Consider the following 25,802-nt stretch of genomic DNA (forward strand, 5'->3'; position numbering starts at 1 on the left):
CAGAGGGATTTAAGAGTATATTTGCACACACAGAAGTCATGAGCTTGAAGATAAGAAAATGGAAAATACTGACTCAGAGAAATAGAAAGAATAAAAAATAAAAAATGAGCAGAGACTAAGGAATCTGTGGGACATCATCAAATAGACCAACATTCATATTCTAGAAGGATACATTTTGTTGTTAAAAACTTTACCATTCTTTCTTTTCACCTTTCTTTCTTCCTCCCTCTCCCTCCTCCTCCTTTTTACTTTTCTTCCTCTTCCTTTCTCTTCTTCTTTCTCTCCTTTATTATCCCTTTCGCTCTGTTTCTCTTTCTCCCTTTCTCTTTTTTCTTTTCTTTTAATTTTCTCAATTACTAAGAGATGTTTAAATACCCTTGCCATGTGAATTGATATGGTTATTTCTCCCTTTAGTTCTCTTTTGAGATTTATAATCACTCTAAGTAAAGAGATAACCCAAACATAAGCCTCGCAAACAGGCCTCCATACCATTCTAAATTTGGTGCTGTAATTCTTCATTGCTGTATTAACTTTCTGATGCTTTTAAGGATGTTTTATAACAAATTGTTTAGTTTTTTTCCAATGGAATGTTTATTCTGAATTATCTAATTCATATTGTAAGTATATAGGGAGTTTAATATAAAATTATTAAACTAATATTTGTGAAAGAATGTATTTGTGCATTTAACAAATATGTAAATCCTCAAACTGTTATTGGGCAGCTGAGCATACAGCAATAAAAATAACATAATTTTTATGTGTACAATATTTATGGAATACATTACTGGAACCAATAAATAATTTAATAACATGGCAAAGAACAGAAATTGTATACACTATAGAGCATAGTAATGGAATAATGAGTGACTAAAGTTATTAATATTAGGTAGAAAATGAAGGGTATCTTTGAGAGCAGAACTCAAGGAAACAAGCAATTCGTCTTATGAGGAAAGAGTTACCTGTGGATAAAGGAGAAACTGAAAAATTTACAAGTCAAGACTTTTTGAGCAAAAACAAAAATATGACTATTAGTCACCAGTCCAGTACAGTGAAAAAAAGTTGAAGAGATATCTTGTAAGTAAATCATGTTGTGGAAGAGCATGTAGGGTTTTGATAATCATGGGATTATTCTGAATTAATTTTAAATGCGATAGGAATATAAAATAAATTGGGAGGCTATTGTAATCCAGAGAAAAAAGGTAGTGACTTAGGTGAGAATGTTGTGAGTATGAGTGGTATTAGTGGTGAGAAGTCGTTAGGCCATGGATGTATTTCGTAGGACTGGCCAAGAGAACTGCAGCTAAATTGGAGTGTAGGGAGTGAAGTGGAGAACTCAAAGATGACTCTCAGCACTGGAGGGTGACAGCTGTCACTGAAGCAAGCTGATGCCTCTTATTAAGAGAGTTACTTGGGAATGGCAAGATCAAAACTTCTCACTTTCAAATTTATGAAAAATATCGCTTTCAGAACGAATGACTTTGGGATCAGAAAGCCATCATTCTAATTGATGGTTCCACGACTACACAGGCTCACACTCCCAAGAGCAAAAGTAAATCATCACAAAGGAGCTTCCTGACAATTCTAGAGAATGGAGAATTACTGTAACATCTTTCTGATTTTAGGAGAGGTAGCACTTCCCTTTTTAGCCTAAACGCTATTTTTTTTAAAAGCTCAACCAGGAGACTCCATTGTACTTTTCAAATGTGTGTAACATAAATTCTCATATGAAATACCACTATGCTTAAATTAGTCAAAACATTTTCCCCATCTACATCTCTATTTTTTCTTTGCAATCATTTTCACAAAAGTGACTGCAGCTAACAGACCCTAAAAGGGGAAAATCTAGGGTAGGTTATCTTAGCTAGTTAGTTTTGAAGACAGGATCTAGAGATTATTTAATATGAATTAGGTCACCCAAAATGAAGTGTTTACTGAAAACAGCTTGGATCAACCCAGTTTTCTACCACTGAACCATGCATTTGGTTTCAAAAACACAACAACTCTGGGGAATATCGGCTGCTTCCAACTGTGTTGAAGATGTTAAAGAAAAGAGCATAAAATTAAAAGTGATCATCTGAGGCCTTTATAGTCTCTGCTCAAGAGACTAGAGTCTTCCATTCTTAACGAAACAGCCAAATATCTTAATAACTGGGCAAAATCTAAATGTCAGAGAGATAATTTTATCTTGAAGATTGTTAAATTATAATGGTGATTCACTACCTTGCCATGTCTCTGCGTCAAAAATTAGATCTTCGTTTAGGAATCAATGGTACTCTGCAACTTGGAAATAGGAAGATTTTAGAAGACTCAAACATTGACTATCTTGTGTGCAAAAAAAAAAGATGTATTGAGATAAGACAAGTCTTTCCTTGCAAGGATACCTCTAATGCTCATACACCACCTCCCCTAACGTTAATATAGCTTCCAGATCACTAACCAGTGTCAGAGAGCAGCCTATGCAACTATGAATTCAAAAGATGTTGAACACAGGGTCAAGCCTAGAATAAGAAGTCTTAGCTAATTAAGTATGCTTTTTCCCCCAAATTCATATTAACAAAAACTTGGATATCTCAGAGAATGCATTCTAAGTTCACTCAACCTAGGAGGGAGAAACATAATTTTAAATTAAGAGCTGAAGCAGTCTTGTCCTAACAAAAAGCAAGGAAAATGAAATATCACACCACAGGAGGGATTTCACAAATTAGTGTCAACATCAAAACCTTAAAATAGGCAAGGAAAATGCAGATTCACAATTAACTCTTCTACTTCTTTTGTTCAGAGAAGAGATGGTTCTGAGAGAATGACAGTGAATTGACCCCAGCTGGTTTAGTTGGTGCTTTCAATTGCTGCTTCTGATAAACTCCTTTAGCTAGAATAAATTGATGAGGATTTTGGCATGTGGTATTAGAGATGGTTATTAATTTTTCCTCTTATTTGCATTGTTTAATGTAGTAAACACTAGCTGTACATGGCTACTTAAATTCAAATTAATTACAATGAAATATACTTAAATATTGAATTTTTTAGTCACTGTTGGTTCATTATTGAATATCTTCAGCTAAGATTTCCCATCTGAAGACACTAAGAGGTGGCTTAGTTAACTGGTCGTCCACAAATATTGAAGCTGTTGTTAACTCCTGATACATTCTCTGCAAATAGAATATTCATGAGCCTCCTCCTGAAACCAGCAGCCTAGGGATAATTTTATAAATTGAATACAAGTTGGAAGTCTATACTCTTTAAGTTTTTGAAATATTAGCTTCCCAGGGAAGAAAATCAAATTCATAAGATATGTTAGGACAATTTAACTCAAGATGTTCAAAACTGAGATGACATATTCTACAGTATGTGATAAAACCACCACCTGACAACTTAAAGCAAAACAGGGATTGACCTTAAAGACCTGCCTTTTCGTCATCCCCCAGCCAATCAGTTTTCAAATCTTGCATTTTATTTTGAAAGGTCCTTATCCCCCTAGTCTGTTGTTTCTAGACTTGGCACATATTTAAGTTTGTTACCTCTATCTACTGACTTTCCTCTCTTCAAACAGTATCTATGCCTGCCAAATGTGAACGTACAAAAAACAAATCAGAACACACCATTCTGATTTAAACTGCTTATTAGTTAATTCCCTCAAGATAACATCTGGGTTCTTAGCTGCACTGAGTCAAGCCTACTTACATCTTTTTTTGTCTTCAGCTGCACTTTTCCTATCACATCACACTACAGCAATGCCAAGCTGTGCGGGCCTTCTACCCCATTTCCACTATTTTGCCCCCGCCGCCGTGGCTTTCTCCCGTGGCAGCTTTTTGCCTCCGCCACCGTGGCTTTTTGCCGCCACGGCTTTTTGCCCCCGCCGCCCTGGCTTTTTGGCCCCGCCACTGTGGCTTTTTGATCCCCACCGCTGCGGCATTTTGCCCATGCCTCCGCGGCTTTTTGCCGCCGCCGCCGTGGCTTTTTGCATCTTTTTGCCCCCCACTGCTGTGGCTTTTTGCCGCCACGGCTTTTTGCCGCCGCGGCTTTTTGCCCCAGCCTTTGCTGCTTTTTGACATCGCGGCTTTTTGTCCCCTAAGCCACGGCTTTTTGCCCTCGCTGCCGTGGCTTTTTGAGGCTTTTTGCCCCCACCGCCGCAGTTTTTGCATCTTTTTTCCCCGCTGCCGTGGCTTTTTGCCCCCACCGCCACGGATTTTGCCACCGCAACTTTTTCCCCCGCCGGCCCGGCTTTTTGCGTCTTTTTGCCCCCGCTGCCGCGGCTTTTTGTGGCTTTTTGCCCTCGCCGCTATGGCTTTTTGCCATCGCGGCTTTTTGCCCCCACCGACGTGGCTTTTTGCCCCCGCCACCCTGGCTTTTTGCCCCCACCGCCGCTGCTTTTTGTGCCCACTGACGGGGCTTTATTCCACCTCGGCTTTTTGCTTCAGCCACCGCGGCTCTGAGGGAGGGAAGGGCAGACTCCGCTGCCAGCTCTACTGGCGTCCTGGCAATGGTAGTGCTGAGGGGCACTCCTGGTCCAGCTCTACCAACTCGGGGGTTCCTTGCCTAGGCGCCCGAGTCCTGGGCTCCCTGCCTTGGCTGCTGTGGCCTGCATAGAGCAGCGCTGTGCGCGGAGGCGATGGGAGAGAAGTAGGGCAGTGGCGGGGGTGATACGAAGGCCTCGGAGGGTGGCACAGGGGCCGCGGCCAGCCGGGCGCTGCAGCAGTAGGGGCAACTCCAAAAGCTCATCGGCCTCTCCATTGGCAGCCTACACGGGCTGTGCACCAAGTGCGCTGTGTCCAATGACCTCACCCAGCAGGAGATACAGACCCTGGAGATAAGGGGTTTGGGGACCCTGGCTGGGCTCTAGGAGCAGCCTGGACACCACCCTCAGGGCCCCATTTCACTCCTGGCCGAGTTGCATCCTTGAGCCCGCGTCACTCCCTTGGAGACTTTCCCTCCCTCCTGCACTCGCTGATGCGGTAGCTGGAGGACCCGGGGCCAGCCCTCACCTTGGGCAGGATTTGTGGGGCGGGTGCATGGTGGGAACTGGGATAGAGGCTCCAGGGTCCCGTGGAGGGGTTTGGCTGCACACGGACATCCCCTTACCCCCAGAATTTCCATCTGGTCCAGCCCTCTCATCTTGTAGGTGAGGAAACTGAAGGCCTGAGTGAGAACTAACTTGCCAGGAACCCCTGTTAAGGAGAATTAACAAAGTGTGGTTATTAAAGGAGAACTGAGTTGGGAGTCAGACCTGGAGGCCCGCACCCTTGGTTAAGACATTATACAACTTTGAGTCTGGCCTGTTGACTGAGGCTGAGCCACTCCATCCTTGTCTGATTGTGGGGGTCTTGACCTCAAGGGGTTTCCTGCAGGAAGAAGCAGATGGGTTTGCTTTCCTAGCTCTGTCCAGTACCTTAGGGACCCTGAGGACTGAAGAGATTCTTGGAGAGCCATCTGGTGTATGTCATGGGTGGGCCTTTTTTGAAGGTCAGTCTGCCCAGTGGGCTGGCTCAGCCCGAATGAACTGTCTTGAATCTTTGGAGTTGTCTGTGTACTTTTAAGGGCTTCTCATCCTTGCACCAAAAGATCCCCTGGAAATTAGTTGAGAAAACCTTAACTTTCATGGGGCCTTGTGTTTGTCTTAAAAGTTCATGCACATGGCCAGGTGTGGTGGCTCACACCTGTTACCCTGTCCTGGATCCCTTGAGTCAAGGAGTTTGAGACCAACCTGGACAACATAGTGAGACCACGTCTCTACAAAAAATAAAATATTAACCAGAGGTGGTTGTGCGCATCTGTAGTCCCAGCTACTACTGTGGCTGAGGTGGGAGAAGCACTTGAGCCTGCACTGAGCTGTGATCTCACCAGTGTACTCCAGCCTGGGCCACTGAGCAAGACCTTGACTCAAAAAAAAAATAGATATATATTTTTGAAGATTTTGCATTCTGTCCCACTATCCATTGGTTTTCATGCCAAGATAATGTCAGAAATTCTTTACAATTGCTTCCAGATGGAGTAGCCTTTTGATCTAGTGCACAGGTGTCCAGTCTTTTGGCTTCTCAGGGCCACATTGGAAGAAGAATTCTCCTGGGCCACAGATAAAATACACTACTGCTAATGATAGCTGATGAGCTTAAAAAATAAAAAAAGGTTTGTGCATAATTTTCATGATACCCACCACCACAGATAGGCGGAAAAGTCCTTGTAGTCAAAGGGTTGGACACGGCTGTTCTAGTGTCTTGTTGTCCGTTTTGGCTTTCTCCCTGATTCCAGAATGCAGGTAGAGATGTAGAGACATGCTCTCAGGACAGCTGTTGAGACAAAAACAATTCGTTGTCATTTATTCTCAAGCACAGCTGTTTGTCATCTGCATTGAAAAAGTCTCCATTCAAACTGCTGTCACATATAAAATCTATTTATGTAAGTCTGTATTTTTCTGTTGTCTTGGCGTTTGTGGGCAGTAGTGTGTTTTAACGGAGCAAACTGTCCTTCAAATAATGAAGCCGAAGTCAGCCTACCTGCTTGCCATGTTTCTTCCCCTTTCATTTTTCTAACTTCAGGATAATTGTAAGAATGAATTAAGATTTGTGTTTAAGGCCGGGCACAGTGTCTCAGGCCTGTAATCTCAGCACTCTGGGAGGCAGAGATGGATGTATCGCTTGAGCTCAGGAGTTGAAGACCAGCCTGGGCAACATACTGAGACTCTGTCTTGTATAATTAAATTAAAATTTAAAAAAAGAAGAGGAAAAGACCTGTGTTTCAAATTTAAAAAAGGGGGGGAAGCATAATGCAAAATGCGGACTATGCCACCTATGATTGGGAAAAATAATTTTTCCTACATCATTATCTGTAGACATGTATTAGCAGCATACTGGTCATAAGTGTTTTGCTTTCCTCAAATATGATGAGGTAAGCTACTTTAAAGTGTGGTGGGGCTTTCTTCTGCATGGCTCCTGGAGGTGTTGAGTCCCAATTTAGCCAAATAATTAGGGTTTAGTTTTGATATGGATAAGGGAGACCAGCTTCATTCATGGTGCACGCACAGTTTTGCCAGTAAGGAAAAAAAAATGCAACCTGAATGTTTCCACTGATTAGATGCTATCTGGAGAGCTCCTACCCCACCCCCGCCAAGGCCCAGGCCCTTAAAAAGACTCAATGCAGCCTTTCTGTATCTCATACTGTATTCTGCAAGATGCTTCTGTGAAAGAAAGTTGTGCTGCATCAGCCATCTCCCTCCTGAAGATCCCTGCAGATGAGGATTTGTGTTTTGAAGGTTCTGAGAAGCCCTGCAACAAAAGTTCTCAAATTTATTTGTTCAGGGGATCTTTTCTTCCACTGAAAGTAGTTGGGGAGACATGGCCTTAAGCCTTGAGCAGAGAAAGAGACAAGAAACTGTTGGCTCACTTACAACCAAGTGTTGTGTTTATGTTTTAGGTTTTTATGAAACTGAGGTGCTGTTTGAGATTCTAAATGAAATTGGGTGGTTGAAGAGAGGCTGGTATCCCTGTAGACTTAGCCAGCCATGAGAGGTTGCTTTTTGTTGAAGGAGGTGTTTTACAAAGGGAAATAGGGTGTCTCCTGGGCATCGCATTAGCACTTAAATACATGTATCACTGAAATGTAATGAAATGATGAAAACACGAAATGAAATGAAATGATGAAATGATGAAACGACATGATGAAATGAAGAAATGAAATGATGAAATGATGAAATGTTGAAATGAAATGATGAAATGAAGTGAAATGATGAAATGAAATGGTGAAACGAAGAAATGATATGAAATGATGGAATGAAATGATGAAGTGAAATAATGAAATGATGAAATGATGAAATGAGGAAATGAAATGATGAATTGATGAAATGAAATGATGAAATGAAATGAATGACGAGATGAAAAGATGAAATGAAATGAAATAATGAAATGAGGAGATGAAAAGTTGAATTGATGAGATGAAATGAAGTCATGAGGTGAAATGATGAGAAGAAATGAAATCATGAGATGAAATGATGAAATGATGAGATCAAGTGAAATGATGAAATGAAACGATGAGATGACTTGAAATGAAATAAGGAAATGAAAGGATGAAATGATGAGATGAAATGAAATGATGAAATGAAATGATGAAATGGAATGATGAAATGAAATGATGAAATGATGAAATGGTGAAATGAAATGAGGAAATGAAATGAAATGATGAAATGAAATGATGAAATGAAATGATGAAGTAAAATGATGAAATGAAATGAAATGAAATGAAATGATGAAATGATCAAATGAAATGAAAAGTTCAAATGATAAAATGAAAACAAGATATGAAATGGTGAAATGAAATCAAATGATGAAATGAAGTGAAATGATTAAATGATGAAATAATGAAATGAAATGATGAAATGATGGAGATGAAATGATCAAATGAAATGATGAGATAAAAGATGAAATGTAATGAAATGATGAAATGAAACGAGATTAAAAGATGAAGTGAAATGAGATGAAATGAAATGATGAGATGAAATGAAATCATGAGATGAATTAATGGAAAGATGAGATGAAATGAAATGATGAATGAAATGAAATGATGAAATGAGGAAATGCAAATGATGAGATGAAATGATGAAATGAAATAATGAAATGAAAGGATGAAATGATGAGATGAAATGATGAAAGGATGAAATGAAATGAAATGATGAAATGAGGAAATGAAATGATGAGGTGAAATGATGAAATGGTTAAATGAAAAGACTAAATGATGAAATGATATGAAATGATGAAATGAAGTCAAATGATGCAATGATGAAATGAAATGATGAAATGATGAAATAAATGAAATGAAATGATGAAATGATGAAATGAAATGACGAATTGATGAAATGAAATGACGAGATGAAAAGATGAAATGAAATGATGAGAGGAAGTGAAATGATGAGATGAAATGAAATCATGAAATGAAATGATGAAATGAGATGAAGTGAAATGATGAAATGAAATGTTGAGATGAAATGATGCAACGGAATGATGAAATGAAGTGATGAGATGAAATGATGAGATGAAATGATCAAATGAAATGATGAAATGAAAAGATGAATGAAATGAAATGATGAAATGAGGAAATGAAATGAAATGATGAAATAGATGAACCAAAAATACTTATTCATTTTTTTCTTGGCATCCTTCTGAGAGTATTTTAGTGAGGTTAATTTCTAAAAATAAATTGCTATTCAATGGCTATACAGGTGGCCTTTGCACCATAGGGGTTTGAACTGTGCAGGTCCACTTAGCAAAACCAACAATTCTACATCCTTCTCCACACCCTACCCATGAAAAGGATGAGGATGAAGACCTGTTTGATCATCTACTTCCATTTAATAACTAGTAAATATATTTTCCTTCTGATTTTCTTTTTCTTGTCTCTGGCATGTTTGTTAAGAATACAGTATATAAGACATATAACATATTAAATGTGGGTTAATTGAGTGCTTGTGTTATTTGTAAGGCTTACAGTAGGCTATTAGTAGTTAAGTTTTGGGGGAGTCAAAGTTATAGTGGATTTTCTACTGTGCAGTGGGGCCAGCACCCCAATCTCCATGTTGCTTAAGGGTCAACTGTACATGTTATTTCCTTTCCTGTAAGAGAAAAATGAGGAGAAGGTCTTTTCTCCAGTAAGTGTATTCAAAATGTAGCAGACCTGAAATGTGTTGGCGCCACCATTTTGCGTCTCACTTTGAAAACTCATTATTAAAAATCGTACTAAAGCCTACCTTACTTTTCCAACCTTAGAAAAAATGTTACAAAGAAAAGGGGTGAAACCATGCTAGTTTGCACTGAAATTTGAAATTATCTTTTAAAAATATATTTTTACTTTAATTACTTCCAAAATAGAGATCAGTTGCAAACAAATGGCAGGTCACTCTAATCCACCCTATGACTGCACTTAGATTCATGAGGAATTGTGCCATCTAGAAAGGGCAGAGAAGAGGAATGGAGTGCTCTGCGTCTTGAAATATAAACATGCACATAGCCACATGCTTTGATTCTCTTATCACTGTGTACTTAATGCTAGGAAGAGGGCATGTTTGTGTATTTTTATGCTAATTATTATTCAAGTTGTTAATGATTTAGGCTTTCAGAGCCATATAAAGATTTTTTTTCTTTCAGATGTAAACTATCTTGCATTGTTCTTCTGATCATATGAGGGATAAATTTGTCTAAATATTCTTCAGACCATAATATGATGTCCATATAAATGCCAGTAGCAAGAGTAGAATCATCCACAGCTGCCTTTGTAATTATTTAAAGCATGTGTGCCTATAAGTAATTGGCATTTTATATAATCAAGAATCTTTGAAATAATAATCTCTCAACTATGAAATATGGCTCACATATATTAATTTTATATGCAAATATATATATATAATATCATTGTATATGAAACTAAATTTTGGACTTAAAACAGCTTCTTAGGATCTTGATTTAAATGTCCACAGAAATATTTGACTTAAAAAAATTTAGCACACTATCACTATGATGAAAAAAATTACTATAAAATTATTTTTAAAATTTTTCCACCCTAACATTTAGAACATTCTCACATTTGTGGTTAAAACCTATTGTGATTGTTCTTAGAATTTAGATAAAAAATGTTCCAGAAAGTTTGAAGATAAGCACTTTAGTCAATTTTTATTTGTTCAAGCATGAAGAAATGGCATTTCATTGACATTTTAAAAACTATTCAGATTACCTCTTTGAATTGAAGTGTTTCAAAGATATCTTATTTTAAAATACCAAAATAGGAATAGAATATGAAGGGCTGGTTATGAGTAATATGATACACTTTTATGAGAGGATGAGATTACAATAACAATACCTCCTCTCATAGAATAGCCAGCAAGTCTCCACTAAATAAGAGTGCCTTGATTTTATAAATGTTTAATCATGGATATTGAGCTAATGTGAACCATTGATAGACACAGGAGTTTATTAAGGAATTATGTAATATCTTTCAAGTATTTAGAATAGTGTTGAAATTAAGCCTGCATCCCCACGATTTTCAGAGTTGCTGATGCCTAATAAACTCAACCCCTTGTATGCCAAAATTGGCTTAAAGCCCACCCGTTACCCAAGATACACTTCAAGTATCAAAGTTCAAAAATGTAATTTTAAATATGCAAGAGTTTGAGGAATTCACTACTCACACTTTCTTGAACAGTCTATCCAAGTGCATCAAGCAAAATGTGAGTAAAGAAATTTTGACCAAAGGATTGATAGTAATGTTGAATACATTTAATAGTAGATCTAAGATTAAAAGGTGAGAGTGAGGGTGAGAAGAACGTATGAATGCTTTGTGTTCTGACAAAGAGAATGTAGCACCCATGCCCTACCTGCTTGGTTGCATTGCCAGTGCCCACGGTAGGCTATTTTATCCAGGTTTTTAGTTTAGTTTTGTTTTGTTTTGTTTTGTTTCTTTTCAGGAGAGTTAGTCCAAGACCAATAACTCCATAACTGGTAGAATTGGAAGACTTTAATAGTGCTTAACATTTTGTACATAGCTTTATAACAGTTTTCTTTTTCTTTTTTTCTGAGAGATTCTTTTCAATATACCCAATCATGGTTGAACTCAAAGTCATTGCTTATTTAAAATCTACAACTGCTGACGTTTTGTAACCTTCGCATTCCAGGTAATTGGTTTTTTGTGCATTTTCTGTATTTTTCTCCATCACTCTACCTAGATATTTGCTATATTTAATATTTTAATATTTTTCTGAAAAAGTGGGCTTTTGCATTTTTAAATATATACTCAGTTGCTTTAATTCTGCTTTTTCATGTACTGGTTCCTCCTTTTTTTTTTTTTTTTTTTTGAGGCGGAGTCTTGCTCTGTCGCCCAAGCTGGAGTGCTGTGGCGTGATCTCAACTCACTGCAACCTCCAACCCCCAGGTTCAAGCAATTCTCCCACCTCAGCCTCCCGAGTAGCTGGGATTACAGGTACATGCCACCATGCCAGGCTAATTTTTGTATATTTAGTAGAGAGTGGGTTTCTCCATGTTGGACCAGGCTGTTGTCAAACTCCTGACCTCAGGTGATCCACCTGACTCGGCCTCCCAAAGTGCTGGGATTACAGGTGTGAACCATGGCGCCTGGCTATTTCCTTCATTCTTTATGTTTATTTTACTGGTTTTATCTCTCTTTCTCTCTCACTGTTTCTCTCCTTCTCACATTCACTTTGCAGTTGTCAAATAGTCCAGGTGATGTTACAGATTTACTCCTTATAAAAGGAGGCATTACACATTACACATGCATCTTAGTGGCCTTACAAAAGTGTTTGGTTCATTTGTATTGACTTTAAAATATTTCAATATTCATTAAAATAGCTTCGAACCAATATTATTAGACCTAAGTTTCTAGCTTTCTTTTTTGTATTGTTATCTACCTTCATTGCTGTTTGTTTAAGAAATATATTCTGTGTCACGTCATTTCCGTGAAAATTGTTTGAATTTGTGGTATGGTCTAGAAAATGTTAATTTTTGTAAGTATTCTCTATGAACATGAAAATAACATGAATTATAATATTCATGTTTCTTATATAACATTTGCCCTTTTTAAAATCCACTAGCTTTTTTTAAAACTTACTCTTTTAATTTTTTCTTTTATGTATTACTGAAAGATGTGTTTGAAATGTCTATAATGATTTGAGAGCTTATTCATTTCTACTTACTTTCTGATATTTTTGCTTTATATAATTTGACTCTCTCTCTAAATACGTGTGTGCGTGTATGTGAGAGAGTGTGTGGTGTGTGTGTATATATGTATATATGTATCAGGCTAATGCACATTTAAGTCATCACATCTTCTTAATAACTTAAAACTTTTGTCACACTGGTTAGACTAACTTATTTTAATAAGTGTTTCTAACTTACATTCTATTTTGTCTATATAGCAAGTTTTAAAAAATTATATTCATGTAGTATGTTTGTATGTATATCATATATACACAGTATCTGTATTGTTTGAACTTCAAAGTTTCTGTAAATTTATATATTAGTTGCCTCTCTTGTAATTATGATAGAGATGGTTTTTTTAATTTTGCCAATCTTTGTATTTTAACAAAAACATTGTCTACTTAGGTTTAAGTTAATCTTTGATCATTTATACTTAATTCGTTTTATTAATTTGTTGCATATATATATATAATGTCTCATTTTCTCCTATCAGTTTCTGTCTTCTTGTTTTTAAATTATGACTTTATTTTTATTGTTTTCAAAAATAACAACAGAGAAATGCATAATGTCCAGTGAATTTATTAAAGTTCCAAAGTCGGTCGCCCGCATGGCTCATGCCTGTAATCTCAACACTTCGGGAGGCCGAGGCGTGTGGATCACGAGGTCAGGAGTTGGAGACTAGCCTGACCAACATGGTGAAACCCCGTCTCTACTAAAAATACAGAAATTAGCCAGGCATTGTGGCACGTGGCTGTAATCCCCGCTACTCAGGAGGCTGAGGCAGGAGAATTGCTTGAACCTGGAAGGCAGAGGTTGCAGTGAGCCGAGATGGTGCCACTGCACTCCAGCCTGGGCGAAAGAGTGAGACTCCTTCTTAAAATAAATAAATAAATAAATAAATAAAGAGTTGCAACGTCATACTCACCTTTCTGCTCTTGTCAGACAATTAAGGGGTCTTTGAATACTTCAGCCCTAATAATTTGCTTCCTAACGTACATATTGCAGTGCTTATCTAATTTTAAATATATTTTTGTTTCAACACCTAATTTTTTATTTAGATCTGTCTGTATGTTTACAATATATTTTGCTCTGTGTTCATACTTCGATTTCAGAACTTTAACTTTTCTGAAGCATGTTTTCAGAGTTTCTTTTTAGTTTCTTTGGTGGAATTCTGCTGGAGGCGTTTTGTTTTTTGTCTCTAAATATGTTATTTAGCCATAGGTTGATGAATATTTTTCTTGGTTAAGAATTTCAGAATGGCATTATTATTCTTAACAAATAATATTGTTTATTTTACCTTTCATTCTTTCAGATTTCAATTTGATTAAAAGTAATTTGATTTTTCTAGTGCTAATTGAGATATTTTTCCCTTCCTGATTCTTTACTATTTCTCTAGGAGATAGGTAGGTGTAGGTTTATCTCCATTGTAGCTTGCTTAGCATGCATGGAATTTTTGAATATGCAGATTAGTGTCTTACAAAAGTCTGGAGAACTTTCAGCCAAAATACCATCACATATTGTCCCTTCCCAGTTCCCTTCTTCTATGAGAACACTCACTAAACACATGCTACACTTTCTCACTGTGTCTTCCATGTCTCTTAATTATTCTGTCCACATTTTGCATTTTTTTAAATTTTCTGTAATGCGTTCTGAAATATTTTTGAACTCTCACCATGGCCATGTCTAATCTGATGAGTTCATTTTTGAGTTTTTAATTTAAAATACTATATTTTTATATAAACTACTTTTCAAATTTGCTACATCAATATTTGGTCTTCTAAAATATATTCTCTTTATTTTAAAATTTTTTAAAGCAAATGTGCTTTATAATCTAACAGTGATATTTCTACTAATGAACCTTTGTGGATCTGTTTGTATTCTTTTTCTGCTTTCCTTTCAAATGGTGGAATATCATTTCCTTGTGTACTTAGATGCCTTTGAATGACAAAGATTTATTTTTCTCTGAAAATTATTTTTGTGCACTTTTGAGTATTAGTAAGAAGAAAACTTGCCAAAGAGAATTTGAATTTTTTTGTGAGTCTACTAAAGGCACCACCATTCTGGGACCTCATTATGTTAATTCTTGGCCTAAAGGTGTTTGGACGTATGTTCGGACTGCATATCTAAACTATTTTTAAATTAATTGCTGTAAATCATTAATGATTGGGTTTCTTCAAATCTGTTCAATCTCAAGACATTTTTATTTGCCATTTCCAGGGAATGTGAAATGGGATTAATTTACCTCTGATTCTTCTTTATACTGAGGATAGAAATTTTGGTCCTAGCTTTAGGGAGGAGCTCCTGTGTGATGCCCTATCTTGGGAAAAACTATGTTTCTCTTTACTGTCCTATGTGATGTATGACAGTAGGAATCTGCACTCATTCATTTTGGTACATGTCCGTAGGGCAAAATCAGTTTCGGTGTTTAGGTATATTTTGTCTGCTCGCTGCATTCCCATGGTTTTGATATTATATTTTACTATTTTTTGTGAACATATCAATGCTTCAATTTTTTTCCAGTAATATAATCAACTATATTATGAGAAAAAAATTTTGATAAAACACAAATTTCATGTGTTCCTACTCTAATTGGCTTTTACATAAAAATACAGGTAAAGTTTATTTGTGCTTTTTTGCTATTTCTGTTTTGCTATTCTCTGTTTGTCTATGTCTTCTCCACATAGACACAATTAGGGAATTTTGTACACTCTTTTGAGAACTGCTTTGATATTAACAAAATGTATTTCTCGAACGCCTAGGTATAAAACTCAAGTATCTATAATTTAAATTCTTTTTTGCTCACTTCTATTGTTTCCAGTCTCAATAGAAATCTTTGCCCAACCAGGAATTCAAGCATTATTCTAATACTTCTCACACATCACAGATACAGATTAAATTTTCTAGATCTTCCTAAATACTATCATTTTTCACTACTTGAATCTTAACTGTTAAGTTCAAGGCTGGGTGACTGAGTGAGATATTCTCAAAACAAAAAAAAATGGAATGGAATGCAGAGGAATGGAATGGAATGGAATGGAGTGGACTGGAGTGAAGTGTATTGGAGTGAAGTGGAGTGGAGTGGAATGGAGAGGAATGGAATGTGATGGAATGGAATGGAAAGAAGTGGAGTGGAGTGGGGTGGACTGCAGTGTAGTGGAAAGGAGCGGAAAGGAATGGGACGGAGTGGAATGGAGTGGAGTGGAGGTCAGTGGAGTGCAGAGGAGGGGAATGGAGTGGAATGGAATCGGATGTAATGGAATGTAGTGGAGTGCAGTGGAGTGGAACAGAGTAGAATGGAATGGAATTGAATGGAACGGAACGGAATGGAATGCAGTGGAATGCAATGGAGTAGAATGCAATGCAAAGGAAAGTTGACATGTAATGTGAGCTGAGATTGTGCCACTGCACTCCAGCCTGGGTGACACAGTGATATCCTGTTGAAAGAAAGGAAAGAAATGCAGTGAAGTGAAATGGAATGGAATGGAATGGGATATAGTGGAATGGAGAGGAATGGGGTAGAGTGGACTGTAGTGGAGTGGAGTGGAAAGGAATGGAATGGAATGGAATTAAATGGAGAAAAGAAATGTGTGCTGAGATTGTGCCACTGCGCTACAGCCTGTGTGACAGAGGGAGATCCTGTCGAAAGAAACGAGTGGAATGGAAGGGATTGGAATGGAGTGGAGTGGAATTGAGTGGAGTGGAGTGCAGTGGAATGGAATGGAATGGTGAAATAAAATGTGAGCTGAGATTGTGCCACTGCACACCAGCCTGGGTGACAGAGTGAGATCCTGTCAAGAGAAAGGAATGGAATGGAATGGAGTGTAATGGAAAGGAATGGAGTGGAGTGGAGTGGAAAGGAGTGGAATGGAATGGGATGGAGTGGAAAGGAGTGGAGTAGACTGGAATGGAGTGGAGTGGAGTGGAATGGATTGGAGTGGAGTGGATTGGAATGGAATGGAATGGTGAAATGAAATGTGAGATGAGGTTGTGCCACTGTGCTACAAGCTGGGTGACAGAGAGAGATATTCTCAAAAGAAAGAAATGGAATGGAATGCAGTGGAATGGAATGGAATGGACTGGAGTGGACTGGAGTGAAGTGGAGTGGAGTGAAGTGAAGTGGAGTGGAATGGAAAGGGATGGAATGGGATGGAATGAAGTGGAGTGGAGTGGGGTGGAGTGGAGTGGAGAGGAGTGGAATGGAGTGGAATGGAATAGGATGTAATGGAATATACTGGAGTGGAGTGGAGTGGAACGGAGTGGAATTGAATGTAAAGGAATGGAATGGAATGGAATGCAATGGAACGCAATGGATTACAATGCAATGCAATGGAAAGTTGACATGTAATGTGAGCTGAGAATGTGCCGCTGCACTCCAGCCTCAGTGACACAGTGATATCCTGTCAAAAGAAAGGAATGGAATGCAATGGAGTGAAATGGAATGGAATGGACTGGAGTGGAGTGGAGTGGAGTAGAATGGAGTCGAATGGAATGGGATGGAGTGGAATGGGATGGAGTGGAATGGAATGGAGTGGAGTGGAGTGGAGTGAAACAGACTGGAATGGAAGGGGATGGAATGGAATGTAGTGGAATGGTGAAAAGAAATGTGAGCTGAGATTGTGCCACTGCACTCCAGCCTTTGTGACAGAGTGTGATCCTGTGGAAAAACAGAAATGGAATGGAATGGAGTGGAATGGAATGGAATGGAGTGGAGTGGAGTGGAGTGGAATGCAGTGGAGTGGAGTGGAGTGGAATGGAATGGAGCATAGTGGAATGGAGTGGAATGGAATGCAGTGGAGTGGAGTGGAATGGAATGGAGTGGAATGGAATGGAATGGAGAGGAATGGAGTGGAGTGGAGTGGAATGGAGTGGAATGGAGTGGAGTGGAATGAAGTGGAGTGGATTGGAGTGGAGTGGAATGGAATGGAGTGGAATGGAGTGGAGTGGAATGGACTGGAGTGGAGCGGAATGGAATGGAATGGAATGGAATGGAGAAAAGAAATGTGTGCTGAGACTGTGCCACTGCGCTACAGCCTGTGTGACAGAGGGAGATCCTGTCAAAAGAAAGGAGTGGAATGGAAGGGATTGGAATGAAATGGAATGGAATGGATTGGAGTTGAGTGGAGTGGAATTGAGTGGAGTGGAGTGGAATTGAGTGGAGTGGAGTGGAGTGCAGTGGAATGGAATGGAATGGTGAAATGAAATGTGAGCTGAGATTGTGCCACTGCACTCCAGCCTTTGTGACAGAGTGTGATCCTGTGGAAAAACAGAAATGGAATGGAATGGAGTGGAATGGAATGGAATGGAGTGGAGTGGAGTGGACTGGAGTGGAGTGGAGTGGAATGGAGGGGAGTGGAATGGAGTGGAGTGGAATGGAGTGGAATGGAATGCAGTGGAGTGGAGTGGAGTGGAATGGAATGGAGCATAGTGGAATGGAGTGGAATGGAATGCAGTGGAGTGGAGTGGAATGGAATGGAGTGGAATGGAATGGAATGGAGAGGAATGGAGTGGAGTGGAGTGGAATGAAGTGGAGTGGAGTGGAGTGGAATGAAGTGGAGTGGATTGGAGTGGAGTGGAATGGAATGGAGTGGAATGGAGTGGAGTGGAATGGACTGGAGTGGAGCGGAATGGAATGGAATGGAATGGAATGGAGAAAAGAAATGTGTGCTGAGACTGTGCCACTGCGCTACAGCCTGTGTGACAGAGGGAGATCCTGTCAAAAGAAAGGAGTGGAATGGAAGGGATTGGAATGAAATGGAATGGAATGGATTGGAGTTGAGTGGAGTGGAATTGAGTGGAGTGGAGTGGAATTGAGTGGAGTGGAGTGGAGTGCAGTGGAATGGAATGGAATGGTGAAATGAAACGTGAGCTGAGATTGTGCCACTGCACACGAGCCTGGATGACAGAGTGAGATCCTGTCCAAAGAAAGGAATGGAATGGAATGGAGTGGAATAGAATGGAATGGAGTGGAGTGGAGAGGAATGGAGTGGAATGGAATGGGATGGAATGGAAAGGAGTGGAGTGGACTGGAATGGAGTGGAGTGGAGTGGAGTGGAATGGAATGGAATGGAATGGTGAAATGAAATGTGAGCTGAGATTGTGCCACTGTGCTCCAGGCTGGGTGACAGAGTGAGATACTCTCGAAAGAAAGGAATGGAATGGAATGCAGTGGAATGGAATGGAATGGAATGAAATGTAGTGGACTGGAGTGGAGTGGAGTGGAGTGGAATGGAGAGGAATGGAATGGGATGGAATGGAATGGAATGAAGTGGAGTGGAGTGGGGTGGACTGGAGTGCAGTGGAAAGGAGCGGAAAGGAATGGGACGGAGTGAAATGGAGTGGAGTGGAGGTCAGTGGAGTGCAGCGGAGGGGAATGGTGTGGAATGGAATCGGATGTAATGGAATGTAGTGGGGTGGAGTGGAACAGAGAAGAACGGAATAGAATTGAATTAAATGGAATGGAACCGAATAGAATGGAATGCAATGGAATAGAATGCAATGCAAACGAAAGTTGACATGTAATATGAGATGAGATTGTGCCACTGCACTCCAGCCTGGGTGACATAGTGATAACCTGTCGAAAGAAAGGAATGGAATGCAATGGAGTGAAATGGAATGGGACATAGTGGAATGGAATGGAATGGAATGGAGTGGAGTGGAGTGGAGTGGAATGGAATGGAGAAAAGAAATGTGTGCTGAGATTGTGCCACTGTGCTACAACCTGTGTGAAAGAGGGAAATCCTGTCGAAAGAAAGGATTGGAATTGAAGGGATTCGAATGGAATGAAATGGAATGGATTGGAGTGGAGTGGAGTGGAATTGAGTGGAGTGGAGTGTAGTGGAATGGAATGGAACGGTGAAAGGAAATGTGAGCTGAGATTGTGCCGCTGCACACCAGCCTGGGAGACAGAGTGACATCCTGTGAAAAAAAAGGGATGGAATGGAATGGATTTAGAAGGGAATGTAATGGAGTGGAGTGGAATGGAGTGGAGTGGAGTGGAAAGGAGTGGAATGGAATGGGATGGAATGGAAAGGAGTGGAATGGACTGGAATGGATTGGAGGGGAGTGGAGTGGAATGAAGTGGAGTGGAGTGGAGTGGAGAGGAGTGGAATGGAATGGAATGGAATGGAATGGTGAAATGAAATGTGAACTGAGATTGTGCCACTGCGCTCCAGGCTGGGTGACAGAGTCATATAATCTCGAAAGAAAGGAATGGAATGGAATGCAGTGGAATGGAATAGAATGGAGTGGACTGAAGTGGAGTGAAGTGGGGTGGAGTGGAATGGACAGGAATGGAATGGGAAGGAATGAAGCGGAGTGGCATGGGGTGGAGTGGAGTGCAGTGGAATGGAGCGGAATGCAATGGGATGGAGTGGAACGGAGTGGAGTGGACTGCAGTGGAGTGGAGAGGAGTGGAATGGAGTGGAATGGAATCGGATGTAATGGAATATAGTGGAGTGGAGTTGAGTGGAGTGGAACGGAGTGGAATAGAATGGAATTGAATGGAGTGGAATGGAATGGAATGGAAAGGAATGCAACGGAATGCAATGGAATAGAATGCAATGCAATGGAAAGTTGACATGTAATGTGAGCTGAGATTGTGCCAGTGCACTTCAGCGTGGGTGACACAGTGATATCCTGTCGAAAGAAAGGAATGGAATGCAATGGAGTGAAATGGAATGGAATAGAGTGGAGTGGAGTGGATTGGAGTGAAGTGGGATGCAGTCGAATGGAATGGGATGGAGTGGAATGGAATGGAGTGGAGTGGAGTCTAGTGGAGTGAAATAGAGTGGAATGGAAGGGGATGGAATGGAATGCAATGAAATGGTGAAAAGAAATGTGAGCAGAGATTGTGCCTCTGTACTCCAGCCTTTGTGACAGAGTGAGATCCTGTGGAAAGAAAGGAATGGAATGGAATGGAGTGGAATGTAATGGAATGGAGTGGAATGGAATCGAGTGGAGTGGAGTGGAGAGGGGTGGAGTGGAATTGAGTGGAGTGGAATAGAGTGGAGTGGAGTGGAATGGAGTGGAATGTAATGGAGTGGAATGGAATGGAGTAGAGTGGAATGGAGTGGAGTGAAATGGAGTGGAGTGGAGTGGAGTGGAATGGAATGGAGTGGCGTGGAATGGAATGGAGTGGAATGGTGTAGAGTGGAGTGGAGTGGAATGGAAAGGGGTGGAGTGGAGTGGAGGGGAGTGGAGTGGAATGGAGTGGAGTTGAGTGGAGTGGAGTGGAATGGAATGGAGTCGAGTGAAATGGAATGGATTGGAGTGGAGCGGAGTGGAGTGGAATGGAGTGGAGTGGAGTGGAATGGAATGGAATGGAAGTGAATGGAATGGAATCGAATGGCATCAAATGGAATTGAATGGAATGCGGGGAAGTGGAGTGGAGTGTAATCGAGTGGAATGGAATGGGGTGGAATGGAATTGAATGGAGGGGAGTGGAGTGGAATGGAGTATAGTGGAGTGGAGTGGAATGGAGTGGAGTGGAATGGAATGGGAGGGAAGGGAATTGAACGGAGTGGAGGGGAGTGGAGTGGAGTGGAATGGAATGCAATAGAATGGAATTGTGAAATGAAATGTGAGCTGAGATTGTGAACTGCACTCCAGCCAGGGTAACAGAGTTAGATCCTGTTGAAAGAAAGGAAGGGAATTCAATGGATTTAGAATGGAGTGTAATGGAATGGACTTAGATTGGAATGTAATGGAAAGGAGTGGAGTGGAGTGGAGTGGAATGGACTGGAATGGAATGGAGTGGAGTGGAATGGAATGGAATGGAATGGAGTGCAATCGAGTGGAGTGGAATGGAATGGAATGTACTGCAGTGGAGTGGAATGTAGTGGAGTGGAGTGGAATGGAATGGAGTGGAGTGGAGTAGACTGGAATGGAGTGCAGTGGAATGGAGTGGAGTGGAGTGGAGTGGAGTGGAATGGAGTGGAATGGAATGGAGTGGAATGGAATGGAATAGAATGGAATGGAATGGAATGGAATCCAATGGAATGGAATGGAATCAAATGGAATGGAATAGAATGGCATCGAAGGGAATCGAATGGAATGCGGTGAAGAGGAGTGGAGTGGAATGGAGTGGAATGGAATGGAGTGGAGTAAAGTGGAGTGGAGTGGAGTGGAATGGAGTGGAGTGGAGTGGAGTTGGTGGGAGTGGTATGGAGTGGAATGAAATGGAATGGAGTGGAGTGGACAAGAGTGGAGTGGAGCGAAGTGCAGGGAGTGTAGTGGAATGTAGTGTAGTGGAATGGAGTGGAGAGGAATGGAGTGGAGTGTAGTGGAGAGGAGTGGAATGGAGTGGAGTGGAGTGCAGTGGAGTGGAGTGGAATGGAATGGAGTAGAGTGGAATGGAATGGATTGGAATGTAGTGGAGTGGAGTGGAGTGGATTGAAGTGGAGTGGAGTGGAATGGAGTGGAATGGAGTGGAGTGGAGTGGAATGGAATGGAATGAAATGGAGAAAAGAAATGTGTGCTGAGATTGTTCCACGGCGCACAATGGAATCGAATGGAACCATAGAATGAAATCAAAAAGAATCATCATCAAATGGAATCGAATGGAATCATCATCAAATGGAATCATCATCGAACGGAATGTAATGGAATGTAATGGAATGGAATGGAATGGGAGCTGAGATTATGCCACTGCACTCCGGGCTGGGTGACAGAGTGAGATACTTTTGAAAGAAAGGAATATAACGGAATGCAGTGGAATGGAACGGAATGGAATGGAATGGAGTGGACTGGAATGGAATGGAGTGGAGTGAAGTGGCATGGAGTGGAATGGAGAGGAATGGAATGGGATGGGATGGAATGGAATGGAATGAAGTGGAGTGGAGTGGGCTGGGGTGGATTGCAGTGGAAATGAGTGGAATGGAATGGGATGGAATGGAAAGGAGTGGAGTGGAGTGCAGTGGAGTGGAGAGGAGTGAAAAGGAGTGGAATGGAATCAGATGTAATGGAATGTAGTGGAGTGGAGTGGAACACGTGAAATGGAATGGAATGGAATGGAATGGAATAGAATAGAATGAAATGCAACGAAAATTTTACATGTAATGTGAGCTGAGATTGTGCCACTACACTCCAGCCTGGGTGACACAGTGATATCCTGTTGAAAGAAGGGAATGGTATGCAATGGAGTGAAATGGAACGGAATGGAATGGAATGGAATGGAATGGAATGGAATGGAGTGGAGTGGTGTGGAGTGGAATGGAATGGAACGGAGTGGAGTGGAGTGGAGTGGAGTGGAGTGGAATGGAATGGAATGGAATGGAATGGAATAGAATAGAATAGAATAGAATAGAATAGAATAGAATAGAATGGAATTAAATGGATTGGAATCGAATGGAATCAAATCAAATGGAATCGAATGGAATCGAATGGCATGGAATGGAATGGAATGGAATGGGAGCTGAGATTATGCCACTGTGCTCCAGGCTGGGTGACAGAGTGAGATACTCTTGAAATAAAGGAATGGAATGGAATGCATTGGAATAGAGTGGAATGGAGTGGACTGGAGTGGAGTGAAGTGGAGTGGAGTGGAGAGGAGTGGAATGGAGTGGAATGGAACTGGATTAAATGGAATGGAATGGAATGGACTCGAATGGAATGGACTCGAATGGAATGGAAGGGACTTGAATGGAATCATCATCGAACGGACGCAAATAGAATCATCATCAAATGGACTCGAATGGAATCATCATCGAATGGACTCAAATGGAATCATCTTCAAATGGAACCGAATGGAATCATCATCGAATGGAATCGAATGGAATCATCATCAAATGGAATAGAATGGAATCATCATCGAACGGAGTCAAATGGAATCATCGTTGAATGGAATCAAATGGAATCATCATTGAATGGAATCAAAAGGAATCATCATCGAATGGAATCGAATGGAGTTGTCATCTAATGGAATCAAATGGAATCATCATCAAATGGAATCGAATGGAATCATCAAATGGAATCGAATGGAGTCATCAAATGAAATTGAATGGAATCATAGAATGGAATTGAATCGAATGGAATCGCATGGAATCAAATGGAATGGAATTGAATGGGAGCTGAGACTGTGCCACTGAGCTCCAGGCTGGGTGACAGAGTGAGATACACTCAAAAGAAAGGAATGAAATTGAATTCAGTTGAATGGAATGAAATGGAATGGAGAGGACTGGAGTGGAGTGCAGTGGTGTGAAGTGTAGTGGAGTGCAATGGCAAGGAATGGAATGAAATGAAATGAAGTGGAGTGGAGTGGGGTGGAGTGGAGTGCAGTGGAATGGAGTGGAATTTAATGAGATGGAATGGAAAGGAGTATAGTGGACTGCAGTGGAGTGGAGAGGAGTGGAATGGAGTGGCATGGAATTGGATGTAATGGAATGTAGTGGAGTGGAGTGGAGTGGAAAGGAACACAGTGGAATGGAACGGAAAGGAATGGAATTCAATGGAATGCAATGCTATGCAATGGAGTAGAATGCAATGCAGTGGAAAGTTGACATGTAATGTGAGCTGAGATTGTGCCACTGCACTCCAGCCTGGGTGACACAGTGATATCCTGCCGAAAGAAAGGAATTGAATGCAATGGAGTGAAATGGAATGGAATGGAATGGAGTGGAGTGGAGTGGAGTGGAGTGGAATGGAATGGAATGGAATGGAATTGAAATGAATCGAATCAAATCGAACAGAATGGAGTCGAATGGAATCAAATCGAATGGAATTGCATGGAACGGAAAGGAATGGAATGGGAGCTGAGATTGTGTCACTGCACTCCAGCCTGGGTGACAGAGTGAGATACCCTCGAAAGAAAGTAATGGAATGGAATGGAGTGGAATGGAATGGAATGGAGTGGACCTGAGTGGAGTGGACCTGAGTGGAGCAGAGTGGAGTGGAGTGGAATGGAATCGGATGTTATGGAAAATAGTGGAATGGAATGGAATGGAATAGAATGGAATAGAATGGACTGGAATGGACTGGAATGGAATGGAATCGAATGGAATGGACTCGAATGGATTGGAATGGACTCGAATGGAATGAAATGGACACGAATAGAATCATCCTCGAATAGACTCAAATGGAAACATCATCAAATGGACTCGAATGGAATCATCATCAAATGTGCCCCAAAGAAATCATCATCGAATGAACTCGAATGGAAGTGTCATCAAATGGACTCAAATGGGATCATCATCAAACGGATTCGAATGGAATAATCATCGAATGGACTCGAATTGAATCGTGATCACGTGGACTCAAATGGAAGCATCTTTGAATGAATGGAGTCAAAAGGAATCGTCATCAAATGGAATTGAATGGAATCGTCATTGAATGGACTCGAATGGATTCATCATCGAATGGACTCCAATGGATCGTCATCAAATGGAATCAAATGGAATCATCTCCAAATGGAATTAAATGGAATCGTCTTCGAATGGAATTGAATGGAATCATCCTCGAACGTAATTGAATGGAATCATCAAATGGAATCAAATGGAATCATCGAATGGAATCGAATGGAATCATCATCGAATGGAATTGAATGGAATCATCATTGAATGGAATCAAAAGGAATCATTATAAAATGTAATCGAACGGAGTCATCATCAAATGGAATTGAAAGGAATCATCGAATGGAATCTAATGGAACAATCACCAAATGGAATCGAATGGAATCAAATGGAATGAGCAAATGGAATTGAGTGGAATCATTATCAAATGCAATCAAATGGAATCATCATTGAATGGAATCGAACAGAATCATCGAGTGGAATCGAATGGAATCATTGAAGGGGATCGAATGGAATCATGATCGAATGGAATTGAATGGAATTATAGAATGAAATTGAATGGAATCATTGAATGGAATCGAATGCAATCATTGATGGACTCGAATGGATTCATCAACGAATGGACATAAATGGAATCATCATCAAATGGACTCGAATGGAGTCATCATCTAATGGAATCAAATGGAATCAACATTGAATGGACTCCAATGGAACCATCGAAAGGAATCAAATGGAATCATCAAATTTAATCAAATGGAATCATTATCAAATGCAATCGAATGGAATCATCATCAAATGGAATCGAATGGAATCATCGAATGGAATAATCATT

The 25,802-nt window shown here is 40.3% G+C and overlaps 1 pseudogene; it reads right to left on the bottom strand.

Annotated features, from left to right (window-relative positions):
- Window positions 1-3,752: 3,752 nt before the first annotated feature.
- Window positions 3,753-5,112, bottom strand: LOC115933459 (50 kDa spicule matrix protein-like; annotated as a pseudogene).
- Between the last annotated feature and the right edge of the window lie 20,690 nt (window positions 5,113-25,802).

This window comes from Gorilla gorilla, chromosome 18 (genome assembly GCF_029281585.2).
Source record: "Gorilla gorilla gorilla isolate KB3781 chromosome 18, NHGRI_mGorGor1-v2.1_pri, whole genome shotgun sequence".
NCBI classification, from domain to species: Eukaryota; Metazoa; Chordata; class Mammalia; order Primates; family Hominidae; genus Gorilla; species Gorilla gorilla.